Raw genomic sequence first — 17,878 nt, forward strand, 5'->3', positions numbered from 1 at the left:
CCGTCATCAACTTGCACATCCTAATTTTGACATAGTAACCTTTAATAATGATCGGAACCTGTATTGAGAACCTAGTCGCCGTCAACCACTACAACCATAAACAACACAAATAAATGATGTAACCAGCTCATACAAATTTGTGGTTTTTCTTCTCTGCGGAGCTTATACTAATATTTTGTCAGGACCCCGACTCAATGCGACATCGATCTAGCATGTAACACCTCATATCACTTTGCGGCCTCACGCACGGTATCCCCACGGGTGTCGCCTTACCTTTGCCCGGGAACGTTTGCGCCTTTTGGCACACGTATATGACAGTGTCGCTAGCATCCATATGATAAGGAGCTCGGGCTGACATGGCTAGTCGTAAACCCAAAGTGGCACTAACTTACAGGGACAGGCATCCATGACCCAGCATCGAACGTGTCGGTCATCAGCGAGTGAATCCAGGCTGTAGCACTGGGATAACAGGACTCCGGTGAACCGGGCTGTAGCGGGCTAACAGGACTCCGGTATTCATCGCGTGACATTTCCCCGAAGGGACAGACACATGATCGAAGAAGGACACATGCCGGCCAGCCTAAGTGTTCCGGAGCAGTAGCAAGCTACCAGAGCTCAGTGGAAGCACTAGGAGACATTTCCCGGTAAGAGAGACTACTAAGGATAAACAACTAGATAGTCAGATCCCACACATAGCAATACACATTACACGTACGCATAACATGCAAGTATGTGTTGTACAACATGGCATCACAGCATAACTCAACAACTCATATAGATAAAGGCTCAGAAGAGCCATCATAGCATTTATTACAAACAGGGGTCACATGACCCAACATTCAGAGCAATCAAGCAACAAACGGAAGCATTACATGTTTGAGTACAGACATCTATAAATGAAAAAGGCTGAAAGCCTGACTATCTACAACGTCCGATCAAGATCGTAGCTGAGGTACAAGCTACTTGTCGAAGTCCATGAGAACACTAGTAAGACCGAAGTCTCCGCTGCAAAAACATAAATAAAGCAACATGAGTACAAAGGTACTCAGCAAGACTTACATCAGATCCTATCATACATGCATTTGTATCAAGAGAGTAATGTGGGGTTAGTTGCAGCAAGCCAGCTTTGACTCTGTGGCTATCCTGTTCTACGACTACCAAAAACTCTTGAGGTGAGACAACGTACACGAGTCCACTAATCACCACACAATACACTACTATGGATTCATCCCCGTCTCCCTACGAGAAGGCCATCCATAGCACTCACACTTGTCTTGAGCATTTTAGAGTATCCACTTCAAGTTGTCTATGTACCATGTAAGCATCCAAGAAGTCCATAATCGCGGACCCGGCTATTCGAATAGATCATGTTAACCCTGCAGGGGTGTACTTCTTCACACACGCTCTCGCCACTTACCGCCATGTACACGTCATGTATCTCGGCAACCTTCAAGCGGAAGCCTGGCGAGGTTGTCGGCCACGACCTGACTAACCACACAAGACTCTAGTCCAGATTTATCGCCTATTCGGGTTCCATCCGCAAGGAGATCCGGCCAGGGTTTCGCTCACGGCCCCAAACGATGTGTGCAGGGTTCCCGAGCCCACCATCCGGGTGCCACTCGGTACACCAGGCCACGTGTGCCTAGTCTGTCCCAAGCCCACCCTGCCGGGTGCCACTTGGTAGAAAAATAGCACTACCTACAAACACCAAAAACTAGTTGCGACTCCTGGACAGAGACCAAGTTGGTTAATAAGTCGAGAAGGGTCGAGTTACCGGAACCCAATGTGTGGTAGTATCGAGTCATTGGACAACGTACATAGAACTCAGTGCTTAATGACGGTTCCAGTGAGACAACCCACCATGTACTCCTACATGGCCTCTCACCGCTACCTTTACCAAATCGTGTTCACACACTTCACTCTCAGCATCAGAACATATCGTAACACTCCAATTCATTCCCAATGAACCAGACCTGACACAACTCTAAGCAATAGCAGGCATAGCATGGTAGGAACACAACATGGCTCAATCAACTCCTACACATGCTAGTGGGTTTCAACTATTTACTGTGGCAATGACAGGTCATGCAGAGGAATGGGTTCAACTACCGCAGCACAAAGTAGCAGATGAATCGTTGTTGTCCTAATGCAATAACTGAGAGCAGGAGCAAGAGAGTAGGATTGTATCGGAATGAACAAGGGGGTTTGCTTGCCTGGTAGATCAACAGAGGAGGCACTGCTTCACAGACAGGTACTCTGGAACGGTCTCCGGAGCAGGACCTATCGAGAAGGAACAGTGTTGACAATCAATACACAAACATATGCAACAATATGATGCATGAACATGGCATGTAGATGTGATGATGTTTGAGCTAATGCAACTAGCATCCATTTGGTGTTCAAATGCATCTCCAAATTAAGCCCTTATATAAGCCATTTTAGTGTTTCACTTATACAGTAGGTATAAGTTGGTTTGTCATGCATGAAACTAGTACAGATGGATAGATTGCATATTTCTGATAATTTTTCATATATAAATTATTTCAATCTGAGCTACGGTTGAATTTCTATGAATTTTTGAAGTTTAAATCATTTTCTGGAATTCCTGTTTTAAAATAATTCCAAAAATAAATAATTGCGCCAGCATGACGTCAGCATGACGTCAGCGAGTCAACTGCGATGACTGGTCAAACCTGACGTGTGGGGTCCACATGTCAGTGACAGGGGGTTAAACAGGGTTAGTTTAATCCTAATTAAAAAGGTTAGTGGCGCTGGGGCCCACTGTCAGTGTCAGGGGGGGTTAGTTAACGGTGATTAGCCTTAGGATAATCACCTGGCCGACGGGGCCCACCCGTCAGGCCGGCGAGGTCGTCGGCGGCGACCTCTGGATGCGGCGGCGTCCGTGATACAGGCCACGGGGGCGGCGTCGGAGAGCACCGGGGCGTAGCCCGGGCTCGTCCGCATCCAGGGGAGCAGACGGGAAGCCGCGGGGACGCCGGAGCTCGCCGGGGCGAAGCTCGGGGCGGCGGCCGGAGTTCGGCTTCGAGCGGAAACGGGCTGCGGGGCACGGGGAGGCCACCTGAGGGGCTCGGCGGCACCCTCGTGGCACCGGGAGCACGATGGGGTGCTCGGTTTGGGCGGAGGCGGGCCGAGACGACGACGGCGACATGGACGGCGGCGAGAGGCTTCGGCCGTGGTGGGGAGGAGGGCTACGACGTGCGGGCAGCTAAACGGAGAGAGGGGAACGGTGGCGGAGCTCACCGCGGTTGCAGCGGGCGTCAAAGCGGGCTCGGGGACGCACTGGAGACGGCGGGGCGGCGATGGGGATCCACGGCGGCCGGAGGTGAAGAAGGCGACGGCGATGGCTCCACGGGGCGTCCGGCGAGGCACGGCTTGACGGAGAGGTGGTGGACGACGTGGCGGAGCTACCGGACTCGAAGAGAGGGAGAGGGGGAGGTGGTGGCCGCGGCAATGGCGTGCGGCGGCGATGACGCGTTCGGGCGGTCGCGTGGGAGAGAGACCAGGGGAAGGGGAGGAATGAGAGAGAGGGAGAGAGGTGCGGGGCGGCGCGTGGCGTCGTTCCAGGGCGTCCGGGGTGAAGAGGAGGACGAAGCAGGAGGTGGCCGGACGCGTGGCCGCGGCTGGCTGTGGCGCGGGCACGCACCTGCTTGGGCGAGGGGGAGAAGACGATAAAGGAGGAGGCGGCTGGGCCGGGCTGGCCAGCTGGGCCGGCCAGGCCGCACAGGAGCTGGGCCGCAGGTAAGTCTCCCTCTTTTATTTCTTTTTCTATTTTTCTGACATATGTTTTGATTTAATTAAAATACTAAATCATTTTATTACCTTATGCCAATTTTTGCAGGAGCTAACTATATTATTTCAGAGCTCCTTAATAAATGGCATAGTTTTTGGACTATATTGTATATATATAACAATATATATCCAAAGCAAATAATTATCGAATTAATCCAAATGGCCAAAATTAAATATCCATGAGCTCCTAAAATATTTGTTTGAATTTTACCTCTGACCAATATTTTCAGAGAGCAACATGAACATTTCCTTGGACCTTTTTGGAACAATTTTTATTTGGGTCATTTTCAAAGATGATTCTGAGGGTTTCACAAATCCTCATTTCAGAATTAAATGGAATTTAAACATGATGCACAAGTGACTAGCTAGTCTAGGTCATACCAGAGCTAGGGATGTGACAACTCGCCCCCACTTGAAAGAATCTCGTCCCGAGATTCAGGGGTCGACGGAAAGAAAGTGGGATACTCCAGTCGAAGACGATCTTCTCGCTCCCAAGTAGCTTCTCTCTTGGAATGATGAGACCACTGAACCTTGAGAAACTTGATGTTATGACGTCGAGTAACACGCTCTGCTTGATCAAGAATGCGAACCGGGTACTCTCGGTATGTGAGGTTATCTTGAAGATCAAGTGTTTCGTGGTCCACTCCGCGGATAGGATCTGAGAAGCAACGCCTGAGTTGAGAGACGTGGAAGACATCATGAACTCGAGAAAGATGTGGGGGTAGTTCCAACTGGTAGGCAACCTCTCCTCGTTTAGCGAGAATGCGAAAGGGGCCAATGTAACGAGGAGCCAACCTGCCCTTGATATCGAAACGATGGGTGCCCTTCAAAGGAGTAACCCGAGGGTAAGCTTTGTCGCCAATTTCATAAGTCATATCCCTATGATGACGATCATGCTGACTCTTTTGACGAGACTGGGCTGTTTCCAGATTCTCACGAATGATGCGAACTTGCTCTTCTGCCTCCTGGATCATGTCCGGTCCAAAGAATTGTCTTTCACCGGTTTCTGACCAGTTCAAAGGTGTTCGACATCTTCGTCCATAGAGAACCTCAAAAGGAGCTTTCTTGAGGCTGGATTGATAGCTATTGTTATAAGCAAACTCGGCAAAAGGAAGACATTTCTCCCAATCCATACCGAATGAGATAACGCAAGCTCTAAGCATGTCTTCGAGAATTTGGTTGACGCGTTCCACCTGACCACTCGACTGAGGGTGGAAAGCGGTACTGAAGGAAAGATGGGTTCCCATGGCAGTTTGGAAACTCTCCCAAAAATGAGAAGTGAAAAGACTGCCACGGTCTGAATTGATCTCTAGTGGAACACCATGAAGTGATACTATTCGGGAGATATATAAGTCAGCGAGCTGACTAGCGGTGATACTCTCTCGAACAGGTAGGAAGTGCGCCACTTTGGAGAGACGATCAACGACTACGAAGATAGCATTATTCCCTCTCTTGGTCCTGGGAAAGCCGGTGATGAAGTCCATACCAACTTTATCCCATTTCCATTCAGGAATAGCTAAAGGCTGAAGGGTGCCAGCAGGTCTTTGATGCTCTGCCTTAACGCGACGACAAACGCTACAGTTGGCAATGAACTGAGCGATTTCTCTCTTCATCCTAATCCACCAGAACCTCTGGCGTAGGTCCTGATACATCTCAGTACTACCAGGATGAATCATGAGAGGAGATTCATGCGCCTCCTTAAGAATCAACTGCCGAAGATGTTGCTTCTTGGGGACCACCAGGCGGTTCCCAAAGAGAACAACACCTCGATCATCAACAGAGAAACTACCAGCAACACCTTTGGCAATGTTTCTCTTGATCCGGGTAATCCCCGTATCATGCTTCTGGGCTTCTATGATATGATCCACAAGAGTAGGTTTCGCCACCAAGGTAGAAAGGAATCCGTGAGGAGCAATGTGAAGATTAAGCTTACAGAATTCCTCATGGAGAAGTGGTTGGCCTTGCTGCAACATGAGATTGTTGCAATAGGATTTACGGCTTAGCGCATCAGCCATGACATTGGCTTTGCCTGGGGTGTAGGTAATCCCTAGATCATAATCTGTGATTAACTCCAACCAACGTCTTTGCCTAAGGTTCAGATCCGGTTGGGTGAAGATATACTTGAGACTCTGGTGATCGGTGTAGATCTCGCAACGTTTACCAAGAAGGTAATGTCGCCAGGTCTTGAGTGCATAGACTACGGCTGCAAGCTCTAGATCATGTGTAGGATAATTATCCTCATGTGGATGCAACTGTCGAGATGCATAAGCAATCACATGACGATCCTGCATAAGAATGCAACCTAGTCCCTGTCGTGAGGCTTCACAATAGATAACAAAGTCCTTTGTGAAATCCGGTGGCACAAGTACGGGAGCAGAAGTCAGGCGTCTTTTCAGGTCCTGAAAACTGTACTCACACTGTGGGGACCACTCGAACTTTTTATCTTTCTTGAGAAGTTCCGTGAGGGGTTTGGCTACTTTGGAGAAATTTTCAACAAAGCGGCGACAATAGCTGGCTAGACCAAGGAAACTCCTGACTTGTTTAACGGTTTCAGGTGGAGTCCAATCAAGGACGGCCTTAACTCTCTCGGGGTTGACAGCAATGCCCTTACCAGAGATTACGTGGCCTAAGTAGGTCACTTCTGGCAACCAAAATTCACACTTGGAGAACTTGGCATAAAGGCGGTGCTCTCTGAGTTTTTCTAACACAAGTCTAAGATGTTCGGCATGCTCTTCCTCGTTCTTCGAGTAAATAAGAATATCATCGAGGTAAACCACGACGAACTTATCTAAGTACTCCATGAAGATCGAGTTCATCAAGCGGGAGAATGTGGCTGGGGCGTTGGTTAGGCCGAAGGACATGACGGTGTACTTGTACTGGCCATAACGAGTGACAAAAGCTGTCTTGGGAATGTCCACGTTTCTGATCTTAATTTGGTAGTATCCTAACCTCAAATCCATCTTGGAGAAGACTGAGGATCCAGCGAGCTGATCATACAGGTCGTTGATCCTGGGGAGCGGATACTTGTTCTTTATCGTGACCAAATTAACGGGACGATAATCTACGACCATCCGGTCCGTACCATCCTTCTTCTTAACAAAGAGGACGGGGCAAGCCCAAGGAGAAGAACTAGGACGGATGAAACCCTTTTGCAAGGACTCATCAAGTTGTTTCTTAAGCTCGGCTAGTTCTAAAGGTGCCATCTTGTAAGGTCTTCTGGAGATTGGAGCAGTTCCTGGGATAAGATCTATGACGAACTCTACATCTCTGTCAGGTGGAACACCTGGCAGTTCTTCTGGAAAGACATCCGAAAAGTCACGGACTACCGGGATATCTTCAAGGTCTGGAAGAGGGCTGGCATTAAGAGAATAGAGCTGACGCTTTGCAACTCTAGTGGAGACAGTGACTATCTTGCCAGATGGGTGTGTAAGCTGAACAGATCTGGAGTAACAATCAATCTTGGCATGATGAGCTGTCATCCAGTCCATACCCAAGATGATGTTAATATCTGAGGACTTGAGGGCTACAAGTGATGCAAGAAATACAAGTCTATCTACAAGGATTTCATTACCATGGCTGATTCTGGTGGTCTGCCATCTAGACCCTGGGGTTTGGATTTCAAGCGGAGTTGGCATATCACAAAATGACATGTCGTGCAAACGAGCATAGCCTTCAGAAATGAAGGAGTGGGATGCTCCAGTATCGAATAGAACTGATGCTGGGTGACAATTGACAAGGAGTGTACCAAGAACGACATCCGGATCATCATGAGCGTCTTTAGCTGAGACGTGATGCACACGTCCACGTTCAGTGCGAGCTGGCTTGGCACTGATCGTCTTGCTCGATGGCTTAACATAGCCAACATACTTCTCGGGCTGGGGTGGAGCATAACTAGCTTGAGAGCAGTCACGTGCATAGTGTCCTGGCTTCCCGCATGTGAAGCAAGTTCCCGAGGTTAGACGTGGACCCGCACTAACAAGCGGTCTACCAGTAGGCATGGGTGAAACATACGACTGAGCTGGGTGAGGCACTACATAAGATGACCTCGATGTATAACCGAAAGGAAGAGCGGAGTTTGGAACCCAAATCCGGCGCTTCTGAGAACTAGAGCCAGAGGAGGATCCCAAATCACGGGTGTGCTTACGAGACTCCTCGTAAGTGAGCTGAGCTGTCTCTGCATTGATGGCCTTGTTCACAAGGGCTTGGAATGTATCACAATGATGCAGGTGGAGATCACGACGCAACTTGGGGTTGAGACCCTTCCGGAACCTAGCCTGCTTCTTGGCGTCCGTGGACACTTCTTCTGTGGCATAGCGGGCAAGGTTCTCGAACTCTCTGCTGTAAGCATCAACAGCCATCTTATTCTGGGTGAAACTACAGAACTCTTCTCTCTTGCGATCAAGGAGGGCCTGGGGAATGTGATGCTCGCGAAAAGCCTCAGTGAAATCCCTCCAGGTAGGAATCTGGCCAGCTGGAAGCATAGCCTCATAGTTCTGTCACCAAAGACTAGCAGGACCTTCCAGGTGGTATGTGGCATAAGTGACCTTGTCATCTTTAGCTACGCTCGCGGAATGCAGCTTATGAGTGATGCTACGGAGCCAGTCATCTGTATCGAGTGGCTCGATGGAATGATGAAAGGTAGGTGGGTGCAAGCGAATGAAGTCATGAATGGTCGCATACTTATTGGACCGATGTGCGGTGTTCTCCTTGATACGTGCCAACAAACGGTTAGACTCACGCTTGTTCCTCTCCATTTCTAACATGAACTCTGTCAACGAAGGCGGGTTGGGAGGATCCTCATCCCTACCATCTCCATGGTTCTGGCTACGAACAATAGAACTTGATGACATCCTGAGAAACGAAACCAGGGACGGAGTCAGCATCAACTATAGACTGTAGAATGTAGGACAAGGAATTAGTATCACTCGAACTCCTAGGGAAATTCCGGCAGCATAACGACAGTAAAATGCTCAGAATGAGACATCCTACTAAAAATGGGGTGGTAACATACTCATCAGCATTACTCAAGGTTCTGAGATCATACTAAACAGACTACACCGGAAATACTCAAAACTGGGGTATGACTCTGATCAACCAATCCTATGGGACTACGGAGTAGTAACACGTGATCCTGATAGACGGAAGAGGAAGCCTAGTTCCTTAACCCCGTAGGAAAGATAGGACGACTCAGGTCAGAAGGCCATGAGGTAAAGGAGTAAAAAGAGCCTTACGTTCCTTCCCACAATCAATTCCCTTACATAACTAAAAAAAATTTAGACTCAACTTCGACCAGTTTGGCTTGGTAATCCTACAGACAGTCAGGCTCTGATACCAAGGCTGTCAGGACCCCGACACAATGCCACATCGATCTAGCATGTAACGCATCATATCACTTTGCGGCCTCACGCACGGTATCCCCACGGGTGTCGCCTTACCTTTGCCCGGGACCGTTTGCGCCTTTTGGCACACGTATATGACAGTGTCGCTAGCATCCATATGATAAGGAGTCCGGGCTGACATGGCTAGTCGTAAACCCAAAGTGGCACTAACTTACAGGGACAGGCATCCATGACCCAGCATCGAACGTGTCGGTCATCAGCGAGTGAATCCAGGCTGTAGAACTGGGCTAACAGGACTCCGGTGAACCGGGCTGTAGCGGGCTAACAGGACTCCGGTATTCATCGCGTGACATTTCCCCGAAGGGACAGACACAGGATCGAAGGACACATGCCGGCCAGCCTAAGTGTTCCGGAGCAGTAGCAAGCTACCAGGACTCAGTGGAAGCACTAGGAGACATTTCCCGCTAAGAGAGACTACTAAGGATAAACAACTAGATAGTCAGATCCCACACATAGCAATACACATTACACGTACGCATAACATGCAAGTATGTGTTGTACAACATGACATCACAACATAACTCAACAACTCATATAGATAAAGGCTCAGAAGAGCCATCATAGCATTTATTACAAACAGGGGTCACATGACCCAACATTCAGAGCAATCAAGCAACAAACGGAAGTATTACATGTCTGAGTACAGACATCTATAAATGAAAAAGGCTGAAAGCCTGACTATCTACAACGTTCGATCAAGATCGTAGCTGAGGTACAAGCTACTTGTCGAAGTCCATGAGAACACTAGTAAGACCGAAGTCTTCGCTGCAAAAATATAAATAAAGCAACATGAGTACAAAGGTACTCAGCAAGACTTACATCAAATCCTATCATACATGCATTTGTATCAAGAGAGTAATGTGGGGTTAGTTGCAGCAAGCCAGCTTTGACTCTGTGGCTATCCTGTTCTACGACTACCAAAAACTCTTGAGGTGAGACAACGTACACGAGTCCACTAATCACCACACAATACACTACTATGGATTCATCCCCGTCTCCCTACGAGAAGGTCATCCATAGCACTCACACTTGTCTTGAGCATTTTAGAGTATCCACTTCAAGTTGTCTATGTACCATGTAAGCATCCAAGAAGTCCATAATCGCGGACCCGGCTATTCGAATAGATCATGTTAACCCTGCAGGGGTGTACTTCTTCACACACGCTCTCGCCACTTACCGCCATGTACACGTCATGTATCTCGGCAACCTTCAAGCGAAAGCCTGGCGAGGGTGTCGACCACGACCTGACTAACCACACAAGACTCTAGTCCAGATTTATCGCCTATTCGGGTTCCATCCGCAAGGAGATCCGGCCGGGGTTTCGCTCACGGCCCCAAACGATGTGTGCAGGGTTCCCGAGCCCACCATCCGGGTGCCACTCGGTACACCAGGCCACGTGTGCCTAGTCTGTCCCAAGCCTACCCTGCCGGGTGCCACTTGGTAGAAAAATAGCACTACCTACAAACACCAGAAACTAGTTGCGACTCCTGGACAGAGACCAAGTTGGTTAATAATTCAAGAAGGGTCGAGTTACCGGAACCCAATGTGTGGTAGTATCGAGTCATTGGACAACGTACATAGAACTCAGTGCTTAACGACGGTTCCAGTGAGACAACCCACCATGTACTCCTACATGGCCTCTCACCGCTACCTTTACCAAATCGTGTTCACACACTTCACTCTCAGCATCAGAACATATCGTAACACTCCAATTCATTCCCAATGAACCAGACCTGACACAACTCTAAGCAATAGCAGGCATAGCATGGTAGGAACACAACATGGCTCAATCAACTCCTACACATGCTAGTGGGTTTCAACTATTTACTGTGGCAATGACAGGTCATGCAGAGGAATGGGTTCAACTACCGCAGCACAAAGTAACAGATGAATCGTTGTTGTCCTAATGCAATAACTGACAGCAGGAGCAAGAGAGTAGGATTGTATCAGAATGAACAAGGAGGTTTGCTTGCCTGGTAGATCAACAGAGGAGGCACTGCTTCACAGACAGGTACTCTGGAACGGTCTCCGGAGCAGGACCTATCGAGAAGGAACAGTGTCGACAATCAATACACAAACATATGCAACAATATGATGCATGAACATGGCATGTAGATGTGATGCTGTTTGAGCTAATGCAACTAGCATCCATTTGGTTGAAATCCATTTGAACCAATGCATCTCCAAATTAAGCCCTTATATAAGCCATTTTAGTGTTTCACTTATACAGTAGGTATAAGTTGGTTTGTCATGCATGAAACTAGTACAGATTGATAGATTGCATATTTCTGATAATTTTTCATATATAAATTATTTCAATCTGAGCTACGGTTGAATTTCTATGAATTTTTGAAGTTTAAATCATTTTCTGGAATTCCTGTTTTAAAATAATTCCAAAAATAAATAATTGCGCCAGCATGACGTCAGCGAGTCAACTGCGATGACTGGTCAAACCTGACGTGTGGGGTCCACATGTCAGTGACAGGGGGTTAAACAGGGTTAGTTTAATCCTAATTAAAAAGGTTAGTGGCGCTGGGGCCCACTGTCAGTGTCAGGGGGGGTTAGTTAACGGTGATTAGCCTTAGGCTAATCACCTGGCCGACGGGGCCCACCCGTCAGGCCGGCGAGGTCGTCGGCGGCGACCTCTGGACGCGGCGGCGTCCGTGATACAGGCCACGGGGGCGGCGTCGGAGAGCACCGGGGCGTAGCTCGGGCTCGTCCGCATCCAGGGGAGCAGACGGGAAGCCGCGGGGACGCCGGAGCTCGCCGGGGCGAAGCTCGGGGCGGCGGCCGGAGTTCGGCTTCGAGCGGAAACGGGCTGCGGGGCACGGGGAGGCCACCTGAGGGGCTCGGCGGCACCCTCGTGGCACCGGGAGCACGATGGGGTGCTCGGTTTGGGCGGAGGCGGGCCGAGACGACGACGGCGACATGGACGGCGGCGAGAGGCTTCGGCCGTGGTGGGGAGGAGGGCTACGGCGTGCGGGCAGCTAAACGGAGAGAGGGGAACGGTGGCGAAGCTCACCGCGGTTGCAGCGGGCGTCGAAGCGGGCTCGGGGACGCACTGGAGACGGCGGGGCGGCGATGGGGATCCACGGCGGCCGGAGGTGAAGAAGGCGACGGTGATGGCTCCACGGGGCGTCCGGCGAGGCACTTCTTGACGAAGAGGTGGTGGACGACGTGGCGGAGCTACCGGACTCGAAGAGAGGGAGAGGGGGAGGTGGTGGCCGCGGCAAAGGCGTGCAGCGGCGACGACGCGTTCGGGCGGTCGCGTGAGAGAGAGACCAGGGGAAGGGGAGGAATGAGAGAGAGGGAGAGAGGTGCGGGGCGGCGCGTGGCGTCGTTCCAGGGCGTCCAGGGCGACGAGGAGGACGAAGCAGGAGGTGGCCGGACACGTGGCCGCGGCCGGCTGTGGCGCGGGCACGCACCTGCTTGGGCGAGGGGGAGAAGACGACAGAGGAGGAGGCGGCTGGGCCGGGCTGGCCAGCTGGGCCGGCCAGGCCGCACAGGAGCTGGGCCGCAGGTAAGTCTCCCTCTTTTATTTCTTTTTCTATTTTTCTGACATATGTTTTGATTTAATTAAAATACTAAATCATTTTATTACCTTATGCCAATTTTTGCAGGAGCTAACTATATTATTCCAGAGCTCCTTAATAAATGGCATAGTTTTTGGACCATATTTTATATATATAACAATATATATCCAAAGCAAATAATTATCGGATTAATCCAAATGGCCAAAATTAAATATCCATGAGCTCCTAAAATATTTGTTTGAATTTTACCTCTGACCAATATTTTTAGAGAGCAACATGAACATTTCCTTGGACCTTTTTGGAACAATTTTTATTTGGGTCACTTTCAGAGATGATTCTGAGGGCTTCACAAATCCTCATTTCAGAATTAAATGGAATTTAAACATGATGCACAAGTGACTAGCTAGTCTAGGTCATACCAGAGCTAGGGATGTGACATATTTCTACATGCTAACAACACAACATAACATCATACTTAAATGTGCATCTACTAATCTAACAAATATCCCCATCTCAAACAGAAAGCTGTAGATATTTTCACACAGTCAATGGCCAAATCACTGTACTGAATTTAATCTAGCTCCTAAAAACATCACCTGGATAACAATTGCAACCACGACATATTTGTCCTACGATTATATGGCTAAGAAAGGACCAAACTTCTCTAGTTACTTAAATACATGCAAGCTGGTGCAACTAACTAAGATAAAGGTTAGTATAAGTTTCCTAAATAAATTTAGGTTAAAAGTCAAATCAACTAAAGTTTTTTTGTTCTTGCTATACACTGGCATATGGGATCGGTAACCCACGCACTCTGCTCCAACCCAACAAAAATAGAGAAAACAAAGCATCAATCTTGCTTTCTTTAACGCTAGAGAGATCGGTCCCAAAAGGCCTTGCTCAGGAACCAGCAAGGCATCATGTTGTGTTTCCCACAAAGACCATGAAGCATAAGCAACTAATCAGAGAAGTAGACACAAACTTGGTTACCTAGGCTCGAAATGCAGGGTTGGCGGCTACTCACCTAGGCTCGAAGTAGCTGTCTCTGTCGTCGGGTCATGGACAGTAAGGCGGGATAGATTCTTCTTGGGTTCCTCTCCCTTTGTGTGGTGGCGGCCTGAGCTTCTCCTGCCGAGCGCCAAGGAGGAAGAGATCGAGCAGAATCGATGAGTGGGTGACTTTCGTAATGCAAAATCGGTGAAACTAAAAACACATGCTATAGTTTGAAGCAAAGAAGTAGCATACGCATTGGAGACATCATTGTTTTAATTATAGAAGTGGCATCAAATTAAAAAATACACAAAAATAATCTAAGAATATTATCATTATAGAGCAATAATTTCTGAACTTGGTGTCTATCAAAAGTAAAATAATATAAGGAAATCTCTCTACTATCACTACAACATTGCAAACCAAACCAATCAGTAGTATAACAATCAGATCGATGATAGGGGCTTTTTCCCATGATTTCCATGTAAAATAGCATCAGTAGTACATGAATTATGCATAATCACGTTTTTGTTTGTGTTTGCAATGCATGGTGTGTTATCAATAGCTTCTCTGACCAATAGGTAACAACCATCTCTAGCTGAAAATTCCATCACATATCATGTCGTGGATTGAAAATCTGGTACGTTTATCCGATGAGAACACCTACAGATTATGTGCGGATACAAAGCACCACGATGGCAGCCCCAAGATAAGGTGTGTGAAGGAGGAGGGGAGAGGAGAAGATCTCCAACCTCGAGCCGGCACACGAGCTGGGATAGTGCGGGTGTGGATGGCAGCAGAGCAGGCACAGAGAAACCGAACGTATGGTCTCGATGTTGTTCTTCATGCCGTCGTTGCACGCCTCCCTGCACATCACCGGCCAAAACAACCACACGCATGAACATCTAGCTCACAATCACATAAACCTGAGAGTTGTGTATTCTCTCATAACTCGTACAAAACATGAGTTGTGTATGTATTCTTAGGAAGATATTAAAATTGCATCAAGTAGCAGGCAGTCTATTGTATATATTTTTTTACAGAGGTAATGTGAATATAAGATAAGATGGTAGTATAAGATATCACAAAATATGCTACAAACATGTATATTTCATGGATAGATGGAGTGGCCTGAAATTGCATGCGAGAATTACCGGAACAAAGGCAAAGTCTGCGAGAATTCCCACAAAATAATGATTTTGGACATGTATACTAGGAGAGGTGTCACCACTACATCCATGAGACCACCACGGACAGAGCTACAAGAAAGTAATACAAAAAAAATTCTTATCGATGGTCGGATGTGCACATTCTATCCATTGGTATATGTCGAAGAATGTAGTATTACTATGACATTTAGCAAGTTGAATGGATAGTACATAACAATTAAGGCAAGTCATTTTTCCAAAAGGTGCATGAAACTCAGATATCAGTCTATATAGCACACCACGGTAGCTAATGAGAGAGAGATCGGGAGAGCAACCTGCAACACCCAGGTCAGGTTCTACGCGGTGATCAAAGAAGTTGCGCGACAAAGTAAGCAAGCGCACCCAGCGCCACCAGTCGCTAGTCAGAAGCAAACTATTATTACGAAAGAAGAGGTGCATCACAATTGCTCATTTTCGTGTTAAGAAATTAGATTGACACCAGATGGCAAACTGTAATACATATACAAAGATCAAGTACTCTCATGATGCATAGCATCCATTAAACTAAATTATACCTTTTAAGCGCGCGCACACACACACCGCAAACTGATCTGGAACTTGGAAGTATGTTCTTTTTAAACCATAAATCTTACATGCAGCTTTAAATTTAGTAAAATTTTAGTTACATTCTTTTTAATTTTCAACACCCTGGAACCTAGATAAAATCCCCCAGTAATATCCTAATCGCATCAATTGCAAAACTACATATAGTGAATAATCAGAATCAGACATGTAGCTGAACCCAGTCTCAGTTTGCTGATCAACATAGATAAGATTCGACTCCTGCAGTAGCCAATATCCAATTCCAAACAGAGAGAAGATTATACAGGGTCTAAACAATCTCTAAGAAAAATATTATACAGATTGATTGATTAGTACGCAAACTGTCGGTATATATAATATACCTGATCCCAACCAAACTCATTCTAGAGTAGCGACATGTTGTCTGCTATGTGGAAGGCGCCGTTCTCGTAGAAGAGGGCTAGCTCGCTGCAGTAGCCGGGCCTTCCCATCAGCCAGATCACCACTGGGTCCTCCTTGTGCCACCTGAATTCGAAGAAGTAGAACAGCCTCCACGAAAAAGTGGCAGATGTAAGGCATAGGATCATCATGAGAAACGCAACATGAACGAAGAGGCTGGAGGCTGCATGAGTGAGCTCACCTGGCGTCATGAGTGGTGGGGAGGCGGTAGCACTCAGTGTGGTGCCCGAGGTTGCTCACCGACGTCACAACGACGACTTTGGATAGAATCACCGCCCAAAAGGATCAAATATTCAAGTGCGGCGCATAGTTCCTTCAAGATAAAAAGAACAGCTGACTATGTGATGTTTCAAATAGTCCGTCCATAGTAGTGTACTGTGATATATTCAAGTAGTCCATCCAAAGTAGTGTACTGTGATATAAATATATAACGAATGATCACTTACTGATTAGGATCTCCTCCATAGCTAGCAATAGTATCACAAATAAATGAAAATGCCTCAAAAGCATCACTGACCATGTCACTTATTGTTCCTTGGGGCAAATTTCTGCAAGATATATTTACATATTTCATCAACCAGACATATGTCAATCTATACTTACTCGCCTAGAAGTCATGAAATTAGATAGAAATGCCATCAAAGGGTAAGCACCTATAATCAATGCAAGCGACTATAATTCCACGCTCCGCTAACCGTCTTCCAAGAAGAGCACCCCACGCCCTGTAACTAAACAGAATCATGACCATCAACAACGGAAGTCACGGAGAAAGGTGTCTTGATATGTACCTTATCTCCTCCTCTATATGGACCAGCTGGTGATAGATGTGTGGCTGTAGAGAGAGAGTTGACAGTAAACAAACCGAAAGCAATGAAAAAGGAAAACAAAGAGACTTATTACATAGGTGTATTATAAATTTTCTTGAACAGGGTATTAAATTGCCTTTCCTTTAACATTATCAAATTCCACATAATCCATGCTTTCATGGATATTATACATAGGCTGGGGGGACATTCATGCTTCCTTGAAGCACTGGTCTAATATAAAAAGAACCTTTGCTTCAGAAATATAAGTTGAAAAAAAAGAGCTGCTGATATACAATGTAAGAGTAGGACAGAGAAAATACTACACTAAATTCCTGCTCCTGTCATTTAACTAAAAAGTGAAAACCTAACCAAATATTCAATGGAATTGCTTATACTCTTCGTCCCAGCAAATCTTTCAAGTGTGTACAGAACTGCTGATGGAACGTAAGCCTATACACTACATAATCTGAACTCTTTTGGAAGGGAATTAATAAGAAATACATAAGTTGGAAATTACTGAGTAAATAAAAGAGCACACATATTACATATATAATCTTCCCGGCAGTCTATAGGAGTTTTGTCGAACACCTACAGACAAATCTTGAGGAAGATAAGCTACCCTTCCAATCTAAATCATCGTCACACCAGCATCCACTCCTTTTCTCATCACCCAGATATTCACAACATCCATACAACCTGGGAAGTATATCGTGTAGAGGAGCTCACCCACAAATCTGCCCTACGGAGGGGCATCTCTTGCTGCTCCACCTACTGAGTCTTCATCCGAATGCGCAACCCATGCACCTCCTGCAAAGTCCAAGATGTGATTTAGGGAGGAAGAAACGCATCAGAAGATTGAGCTTAGATAGGAAAAGAAGAATGGGGGCGGAGAGGACACGGAGATGGCTTACCATGCTCATCTTGGCGTCCTCTCCGGCGGTGCGGACGTAGCACGAGCTACTCCTGTTGAGCACCGAGCGCAGCAGCGGCGTGAGCAGTGGCCTGTGCCCTTCGCTGACCTGCACCCCTCCGTTGCGCCGCGTCGTCGTCATCCTCGTCGTCGACGCCCTACTGCTGCGCATGTGCGGGCGCGTGGGTGCGGGATTGGTTGGGTCGGCGCGGGCAGGGGATTCTGGGGTTTGGGAGGGAGG

General features: G+C 47.4%; 1 long non-coding RNA gene across 17 annotated transcripts in view; it reads right to left on the reverse strand.

Annotated features, from left to right (window-relative positions):
- Window positions 1-17,872, reverse strand: part of LOC123061455 (uncharacterized) — a 28,047-nt gene extending 10,175 nt beyond the window's left edge. For 3 of the 17 annotated variants that reach the window (XR_006429020.1, XR_006429021.1, XR_006429024.1), the window contains exons 1-8: window positions 17,639-17,872; window positions 17,454-17,534; window positions 16,575-16,753; window positions 16,368-16,469; window positions 16,103-16,234; window positions 15,846-16,011; window positions 14,485-14,598; window positions 13,767-13,870 (exon numbers count right to left, since the gene is read on the reverse strand). This is a non-coding gene — a long non-coding RNA (uncharacterized lncRNA). Of the gene's footprint in view, window positions 1-9,890; window positions 9,975-11,182; window positions 11,250-13,343; window positions 13,638-13,766; window positions 13,871-14,399; window positions 14,599-14,886; window positions 14,992-15,845; window positions 16,012-16,102; window positions 16,235-16,367; window positions 16,470-16,574; window positions 16,754-17,272; window positions 17,412-17,453; window positions 17,535-17,638 lie in introns of those variants that run through there. The other 14 variants (XR_006429033.1, XR_006429023.1, XR_006429032.1 and 11 more) reach the window with 14 other exon arrangements.
- Window positions 17,873-17,878: the final 6 nt, after the last annotated feature.

The sequence above is a fragment of the Triticum aestivum genome, chromosome 3A (assembly GCF_018294505.1).
Source record: "Triticum aestivum cultivar Chinese Spring chromosome 3A, IWGSC CS RefSeq v2.1, whole genome shotgun sequence".
NCBI lineage: Eukaryota > Viridiplantae > Streptophyta > Magnoliopsida > Poales > Poaceae > Triticum > Triticum aestivum.